Here is a 9,872-nt window from a genome sequence, read left to right as displayed (position 1 = left end):
GGAAGGGGACACTATTTAGCCTATTGCAGGCATGGTAACAATCATATCCCATAAGCTTCAAGAGATAACTGATAGAGACAGTCCTTCGGGGAATACCAGAAGTTTACTTACATATTCTCTTCTATTTAGAATAATTGTTAGCAAGTGAGGAAACATTTTGAAAACCATACTATTCTATTTTTGGGAAACAAAGGCTAGAGACATTGGCACTTTGTGTGGTTGATGTGGACCACTATATGTAGAACACTTTTTTCTGCTACAAATAAATACCATTAAGAGTCTGAATTTACTGGATAAGAAAGAAAATTACATTATCATTCAATATCATTTTAAATCCCATTTTACAATTGCTATAATATCATCTGATATAGAAGTACTCCTCCTAATTGGGACTGTTAAGTATTGGAGGGTAGGGAAACTGGTACATGAGTTAAGAGCTCACCTTTTGATCTTATAAAACATCATGAAAAAGTTGAAAGAAATTGCACTTGGTTTGACAAATATTAAAAAAAAAACTTTTATGTGGACTATGGGTCTTTAATTTCTTTCCACTAGGTCTGTCTTATTAGTAATCTAATGAGCAGTTAGTTCAACATGGGGAACCCCGATTAGCTCAGTTCACTCCTTGAATTTGACAGAGCTAGAGAGACCTCAGGTTATTGTTATAAGACAGTTAAACAAAGAGGACAAGAGAGACATGAAGCAAACATATTAGAAGCCAAGTTTTCTGACTATATAAATTCTGAGAACACCAACAGTCTTCCTTATAGCTCATAAGACTGCTGCTGTTGAAAAATTTAAAAAGAAAAAAGAAAAGGATGGATATCCATTTATCAATCATTATCTCAATTTAAATTCCAACAGGAGAATTTTGCATGCATAAGTAGGAAGTGGTAGAATACTCATGTACTTTTTCAAACCCACAAAAGCCTTGGGTAGGTGTACCACCTATAAGAATGTGAAAACATGAAGACAAAATATTTTTCTAAAAATTCTGTAGCAAAACAAAAATGTAAAATGTAAACACAAAGCTCTGTATGTGAAATTATATATATATCTCTTCCCCAAGGGAACATGAATTGTTTTGATATTCTCAAATATAGTGTTTGACCATGTGCATTGTGAAACAAAAGAAGATTGATAAAATTACTATCTGAGAGCAAAGGAAATTGGAAGAAACATAGAAATATGGTAGGGAGAAAAAAAAATTGTGATTGCAGAATTTAAAATGAGATTAGAAGCCAAAAAGTGTAGGAAAAAAACTAGAGAAAATGAAACTGATGATGTCAACAGCAGGTTTGTGAAATCAACCCAAATTCAAAATGAGACCAAAAAAATGTTTTTAGAGAAGGATGAAATATATATAAATGGTTGGAAATAAAGAACCAAAACATAGGCATAAAAGAGACAAAAACAGTAGTCCTAGATATACTAGAAGAAAATTGTACTGGTACACGCATTAGTCTACTTTTTGACAGAGCTAATCCAAAGATAAGTGAAACACAGATATACATTGTGAAATTATCAACTTTAAAATTTAAAAAATACAATAAGCATTAAGGCAGTAGTGGGCAAGCCACTACTTCTCCTTCAAAGGAGAAAATACATACATGTCATATATATATAATGTTGAGAGGGAGAAAAAGAGTTTGTGCCGCTAGAATTCTAAATAGAACTCCCAAGATGTTTTCTACATTTAAAAGCCACAAAAATATTTTTAAAATTGTGGTATAATTCATATAACACAAATTTTGTAACCTTAACCATTTCGAAGTATACAGTTCTGTGGTGTTAAGTATATTCATATTGTTATGCAACAAATACAGAAATGTTTTTTAAATATCTGAGGGCTCATGAATTTCAGTTTCCACCTAATCTTCCTAAAAAATCTTATTTAAATAAAACATAAATTAGAATAAAGTATTAAGTGCTGGGAAACTCATTAATGAAAAGAAAATCTGTTCAACTTTAAATAATCAAGCAATCTAAATAAAAATTTATATATAAATAAAAGATACAACTCACTAGGATTAAAAATTTTATTGCATATCAATTAAAACTGTAGTGGAGGTGGGTGATGAGGTGGAGAAAGGGGAAGATAGTATTTATTTTCTATCTTGATTAAGAAAAGATATATTATTTCTGAATGTTCTGAATTAAAGAGGTTATATTTATTTAAATATATACCATTAGAAGCACTTAAAATAGTTATATCAATCATATAGATCGAAGAACAAAAGAAAATTTTACATGTATAATAGCCCATACATACATAGAAACATACATAGGAAATAAAGTAGTAAAAACTATAACATATAAAATAAAATCACATCAACCAAGCTGTTATGACATGAAGTAAAATGAGATAAATCTATCTATAAGCTTCAGAGGGGAGGGGGGTGGGGGAATGGGATAGGCTGGATGGGTAGTAAGGAAGGCACGTATTGCATGGTGCACTGGGTGTTATATGCAACTAATGAATCATCAAACTTTACATCAAAAACCGGGGATGTACTGTATGGTGACTAACATAATATAATAAAAATATTATTATAAAAAAAGTTAACCCAAAGAGAGATAGACTAGATATAACATCACTGAAACAAAAAGATAGAGGTTTCTACTTCAGGGTAAACGGCCTACCTTCACTCATAAGAACACTGTAAATGACAATAAAGGGAACTACAAAAAGGAATAGATTGATGAGTGATTGAGAAAGTGTTCTACAATTTCTTAAAGATAGAACCAAGTATGTTCTTGTGTTCATACTTGTGGATAAATCCAGGCTGAGTGATCTAGAGCTTGGAATGTCCCAAAGAAGGCAGAAGATAGAGGGGCAATTTTGTCACACCTGGATACCAATGAAATGGAAGATACAATATACAAGAATGATAAGCTGTTACAATCTATTTTACTGAAAATAATTTTAAGGCTAGAAAAATGTGCAGGATAAATGTAAATTCAAACAAAAAGAAGAGCAGTACAAATATTAATGCCTGAAAAAGTAGATTTCAAAATAAAAATAATTAGGGCACTTGGGTGGCTCAGTCCGCTAAGTGTCTGACTTTGGCTGAGGTCATGATCCCAGGGTCCTGGGATCGAGTGCTGCATCGGGCTCCCTGCAGTGCATCTCCCTCTGCCTCCGCTTCTCTCTCTCTTATGAATAGAATGATAAAATCTTAAAAAAAAAAAACTAAAAATAATTAAATGAAAGAATTGTGTGACTTTTATTGATTAAGCTATCTCTTTTGCCCTTACAGTATAAGCTCCAAATCATTACATAATAAACAGAAATCATTTTGTAGATGTGTATGTATATATTAGTAAAGATAGATTTTAAATAGATATGATAGAAAGATAGGGGATAGAGAGGGAGAGAGAGAGAGAATAGAAATAGTTGAAAGGAGATAGTAATGATTTTTCCCTTATGAGTGCTTGCAACATACCTGATATATATTTATATAACCATCTGTCTATCTGTCTTGCAGAGGGTTTTTAAAAAGTGTCTTCTAGATGCTGTATCTGTAAGAAAAATACAGGAAGAATCCATATTCCTCTGTGCATAGTTAAGGTATGGCATGAATGCAATTGAAGTTATGCACAGCAGTGAGTTCCAGTGTAAATATAAGTCCACTTTAAACTCAAACTTTTCTTGCTTAGTAAGTGGCTCATTAATGGTAAGTGGCTCATTTAAAAAATTGTCCTGAAAAGAAAAAAAAAAAAAAAAAAACAACAACACAGAAAATCATCTTCCATTTCATTAGTGCTAGATGTTTCCTTTTGCCTATTTCCCTGAGCTGGCAGTGCCTGGTGTTAATCACTCTGTCAAGTTCAGATTGTACCTGCAATACTAGATAGAAAGCCAGTCAAGTATTCACTCTTGTTCCACATCACCCTCTTGACAGTCTCACTCTCGCCTTGAGAGTCAATTAATTTGAGAAATGTTTCTGCTCTGAGTTTTTTCTTTCCACTAGGATTAATCTAAAAATAGACTTGTTTTCCCTTTCATCTGCTCAGCCAAATCATGGAAATTAGAGCATCTCTTGTTGGTGTGTTGTAAGACTTCTGATCTCCACATTTAAACACATTACTTAGAGTTGGAAAACATGACAGTTTGGAAACTCAAAGACAAATTAAATTTGCCTTTCCCCTATCTTTGTGTGTACACTCAGTAAATTTTTATATAAATTATATCTGGAAGTTAGAAGTAAGAACTCTCAGGGGTTTTTTGTTTTTAAATACATGTACAGAGGGTAAAGAAATCTTCCAAGCCCCTTTACAATATGTGGCTTTCCATTTCAACAGCAGCTCTAGGAGATAAGTAGTAACATTCTGACTTTTCAAATGGAAAAAATACAGTATCTATGATATGAAATAACTTGTACAAATTCCCAAAACTAGTGACCAGCAAACTTGAGTTTTAAACCCAGGCTTTTTGCCTTGAAAACCTAATTTTTTTTCTAACAGTACCTATTATTGTTTCATCTTAAATACACATTGCAACAAGCTCCTCTTCCAAACTCTGTTGTTCATGGCAGATAATGCTGAGAAAAGCTTTCATAAATGCTAATCTTGACCACCAGGAGAGGTGCGTAGTACCCGCCAGGCTAATATAAGTGCTTTGAGCCAGCTGTGGTGTTTTGTTTTGTTTTCTAATTTCATTATTATGGACTACACAAAACTTTGAAGTTGGAACACTTAACCCCTACCCATCATGATTCTATGGATTTGATGAAGTAATATTACTTGCTTCTCTCTCCATGCTGGAAGCAGTAACTCAACCCTGATTGGTGAATTTTCAAAACTAAAATCTTCCTCTTTTCCCTTCTTCCTGCGGAGCTCTACCTGACTTCAGGTAAAATGCATTTTAGTTGGTTCTCTGCTGTGTGGTAAAAAGGTCTGCACCAGCTATGGTCTAATTTAGCACAAAAGTGAGTTATCAAGCCCATTTTGGTACAAGGCCTAAATATTTCCACAGATCTACCATTTACTGGTACAAAAGTTGATACATTTCCCCCCATCTGTATAACTCCTGTGTCTACTCTTCTTTCATGTTTTTCAATTGGCTAGGGAAATTATTGATTGAATCCATTCATGATCTGATCCGTGCTACCTCCTAGACCTAATATTTAACCCATCTTGCCTCAGTCACCGATCCTGCTGTACCTATTTCCTGTTCTTCCTAGAAGACAATCTCTTCTTCCTCAGAATTTTATACTTGATACTCTCTGGGTCTCCTTCTTACGTGGTTACCTAACTTAATTCAGATCCCTCCTCAAATGTCATTGGCACATGAATACCCTGTCTGATTTTTTAACATAAAAATAGAAAACCTGCTGTAATTGTTACTCTATTTTATTATCTTTCATGCTTGACACAATTGAAATTCCATTATATATTTCTTTGTTTGCTTGTTTATCTCTGCCTCTAGTATATAAACTTAATGAAGGCAAAAACTTAAGGCAGTTTAGGGTTTTTTTTTTTTCTTTCTTGCGAGATCTCCCAATGCTTGTGTGTGTGTGTGTGTGTGTGTGTGTGTGTATGTGTATGTGTGTGGCATATATCCGAATATCCATATTCCGGATATCTGAAACATCTCTCTTCCTCTTATTTCAGCCAATTCAAACCTAATTCATTCAATTTTAGCTATTCTTTTGCCATTTATTTTGCCAGTAGTAAACTTCATTTTACATTCATTGGCAACATCTATAAATTCCCGAGACAGAAGAGAATGCTAGGGCCCATATAAAACAGATACCCTGTTACTTTATATGACTATATCATGATTTAATTAAATAATTCTCTAATACCATTTGGTGGTATATATGTATGTATGTATGTACATATTTTTCAGTTATAAATATGCTGCAATAAGTATTTGCATTTATGTTTGCCCATATTTCTGATTATTTGTTTGGAAGAATTGCTGAGTAAAAAACGTCAGCATCTGACAGTTCTTTAACTGTCACCTTGATTTCTTTAGGATTGTAGCAATTTGCATATCAACTGACAAGAATATGCCTGCGTGTGCACATCTTATAATTTTACATTGTCATTCATTTTGTCTGTGAACTCCATAGATGAAAAATGATATTTCAATATAATTTAATTAGTGAAGAGGTGAAATTGTGTGTGTGTGTGTGTGTGTGTGTGTGAGTGTGTGTGTGTGTGTGTGTGTGTATGTGTATTCATTGGTCACTTCCATTTGTTCCCTGGAAAATTGCCTGTCCATGTCTATTTAAAAGCAATCAATATACCAGACAGGTAAATAACTAGGTATGTATGCGTGATTGTGGATAAGAACTCTTCCAGTTACTAAAATATTTACTTTAACTCTTGTGCCTCAGGCACCATGACTGCTTTTGAAAACAACTCTGCATTTAGATTTTTATAAATATAGTTCAGACTCATGCCTCCATAGACAAAAATTCTTCCTGCCAGTCATTCTTATCCTGATATTTCATTCATTTGTTTTCTTTGGAATGTAAGATAAAAGTCTACACTTTTCTTTGTTCTGTTACAACATACTCTTGACCGCATTTTCATAGTTTGTGGAAGCCCTTAGAGAATAATATGTCCTCCTTACAATCTCTCCATATGAGGGTCATAAATTTATATGCCTAAAAATAAAAACAAAAACAAAAAATCCAAAATAATTAAAAACATAACCATACCTTTTTATAAATGGTTAAGACTAGTTCTGTTCATTGTCATTTATTCATTTATGAGAAGAATCTAAGGTGATTAAGGTGATATTCTTGGAAAATTCGGATTTCTTCCCAACGTGTGATTTTGTGTTTTTCTTTTATTTTTACTCTTGACTTCTTTTCTTGTTGTTGTTTTAAAGAAGCTATTTTCCACCAACCTTATCTCCATTTTGTTTGCCTATGTGGAAGAGCAGCTTAAGGCCACTCAGTGGTTGTTCCTACTCACACAGTGATCTGAGCAATGGAACTGTGGCCACGTCTTCAGTGGCAGACTGAGTGCTCCAGGCTTCAGTAGGGAACTGCTGAATGGGCACAAAGGGCCCCTAATGCCTTCGGACAAATCTGTAAGTCAGGTTGAGTAGCAATGAACTCAGGAGGTTGGAGCAGTCCACTCACCCTAAAGTTCCTTCTTGGTCACAGTCTTTTCATCACTGGCCTCCTTTACCTTTTCAGTCTTTTCAGGATCTCTATAGAAGTAGAGATCAGGCATGACCTGCCATGAGTGTTCATGGGAAATGGTGGCAGGCAAGCTCAGAACTTCCTGGGCATGTATCACTTCAGACCCAGTGAGTGGGCTCCCTTGTTGTTGCAAGGGATGGCAATGTCCACATAGCACAGAGAAGAGTCTGTGTTACATAGGGCAAAGTAGGCAGGTTAATAAAAGACGCCTCTCTGAGAGCCTTTGTGAGAGAGGCTGAGAGTCCTGCAGAGCCTGGTGGTCAGCCCTGGGATCAGTAACCACCAGAAGTCTTGGCTCTTGGAAGGCTGTCTAGATCTGATTAGTAAAGGTTCCAGGGGTGAGGCAGCCAGCAATAGGAGTGGCTCCAGTAGTATCAGCACACTTCAGCACAGTTGTTGGCCAATATTCCTAGATGATATGACATTGACATCATCTGAGTTTTGCATGGCAACATTAGCATGAGCTGCCAGAAGTTTCTCCCAGGTTTTCTTCAGATTTATGATAGAGATACCATCATTTTTCCTTTTGGAAAGGATGTACTGTTCCATTTGGAAGTCAAGGTTGGTACCATCTAAATGGGTTCCTGCTGCAAGGAGTTTGAAGACATCCTCCTCCTTTATTTGCAGGCCGTCAGGGTCTCTAGACATCATGAAAGTTTCCCTTTAAGTTATTATGGGAGCACAGAACAACACCGTATGGATTTTCCCTGGGTTACGCAGAAAGGCTTTACTCGCAACTTTAAGTCAGGCTTGTGGCTACTCCAGTCTTGACCTTCTTACCCCAGGTCTCAGATCCAGGTTCCCATTTTATCACCCTGTGTCAGGTATACGTCTTATCAAACATGGTCTTGTACTTGGTTTTCTAGAACTAGTAATGTTTTCTAGTCCTGCCATACCATGGCCCTTATATTTTCTCCTGGGATTTTGTTGCTTGGTTTTCTAGAACTAGTAATGTTTTCTAGTCCTGCCATACCATGGCCCTTATATTTTCCCCTGGGATTTTGTTTCTGTCCCTTATTTCCAGATCACTGTCTTCCTATGTACTGACTGCTGACAATTATCTGTGATTCCACTCTTTGTGTTCCTCTTTCAGGATTAAGCTGGCTTAGGTCTGGATGGTGTCTAGCCTTTTTTCAGCCATGCATCAAGAATTCCTTTCAATAACTCCAAGGGGGTGTTTCTCTAGAGCCTGCCCCACCCTAGAGTGGGTTCCAGTACAAGTTATGGCCTTGCAATTCAGCCTGATCTACTGTAGTTATGCAACTTTTTTTTAAAGATTTTATTTATTTACTTGACAGAGAGAGAGAGACAGCCAGCGAGAGAGGGGAACACAAGCAGGGGGAGTGGGAGAGGAAGAAGCAGGCTCCTAGCGGAGGAGCCTGATGTGGGGCTCGATCCCAGAACGCCAGGATCACGCCCTAAGCCGAAGGCAGACGCTTAACGACTGAGCCACCCAGGTGCCCCTGTAGTTATGCAACATCTCTGAGGAGTAAAAAAGCATGCTGAATCTGCCAGGGCTGTTTTTATTAGAGATATACTTATTTCTCTTTTAAGTGACTTTTGTTATATGTGTTATACTTCTTAAGTCACCTCTCCGTTGTCATTGACAAATCCAAGATTATCAAAAACTGTTATCCTTTACTAATTAATAAATCCATTTTGATGACAGAATTGCATGGTCATTGAAATAAAATGCATGGCAGCCCTGCAGAGCCAATAGCCCACTAAGTAGTGATAATTATTTGTCCATAGGACTTAGACTGAGCCAAAGTCATTTGGAATACCTATTTCTTCTCCTGTGTTTTGTGGTTTCTAAGCTTTTCTTATAATGTCAGTAACGAATAACCTAGAAACTGAGACACATTTAGCTGCTGTTAATATAAGGAAATTATGCTTGATCTAGAAGAAAATTAGTTATGCACATGGCTTGAAGGATCTCCTCTTGTTTTTTTAAGGCACAGAATGTTAATTATATCTATAGCAACCATGTAAGGTTCCAGGAAATTATTAGGTTAAAGAGGACTTTTGACAACTGAATTTTATTTATTTTTATGTCCTATATAAATATTATATATTTCTTGTATTTATTAGATTGTTTTAAAAATGCATAGAGCAAATAAAAATTCTGTTTCTACCTCAGGAGTTCTGTTGTGCAGGGATGATGACTGAGTTTGATGTGAATCGAAGAGAATTTTAAGGGGCTTATGACATTTCAATTTGAGGACTAACATGCATCAGTAACATCAGAGACCTATTGAAATGTGTGAAGACTGAGACTGGGGAAGAGGAAAAAGAAGGTTAATGAAAAGGGTCAGAACTCCTCCTTGTGGAGCAAATTTTGAAGTGATTTCTTTCTCATGAATAATGGAGCTAGGCTTTAAAATACATTTATATAGTAAAATCCACCATGCTCAAAATTCAAAATGTTTTCTTTTCAAGTAAATCAATTTTGGTTTAGTTTTATGTCTTTTAAATATTTTTTTTCCCTACTTGAGTCTAAGAAATTACATAGTCATTTTTCATAGGTACCTACAATTCTCTTTAATCAAGTGAATTATAAGTTTATTTCCATTACCCTAAAATGTAACAATTTTATAGATGAATACTTATAAATATTTGACATCATCTGTGAATAAAAGGATTAGTACCTTGGTCTATTGAGTAAAAATTTAATCTTTTGTTAGGTTTAGCAGCACCCATTTTTTC

The 9,872-nt window shown here is 35.4% G+C and overlaps 1 pseudogene; it reads right to left on the bottom strand.

The window, feature by feature from the left end:
* Positions 1–7,077: 7,077 nt before the first annotated feature.
* LOC105234417 lies at positions 7,078–7,814 on the bottom strand (annotated as a pseudogene).
* Positions 7,815–9,872: the final 2,058 nt, after the last annotated feature.

The sequence above is a fragment of the Ailuropoda melanoleuca genome, chromosome 16 (assembly GCF_002007445.2).
Source record: "Ailuropoda melanoleuca isolate Jingjing chromosome 16, ASM200744v2, whole genome shotgun sequence".
NCBI lineage: Eukaryota > Metazoa > Chordata > Mammalia > Carnivora > Ursidae > Ailuropoda > Ailuropoda melanoleuca.
The sequence above is the reverse complement of the archived record's forward strand: the minus strand, read 5'-3'. Positions and strand labels throughout refer to the sequence as shown.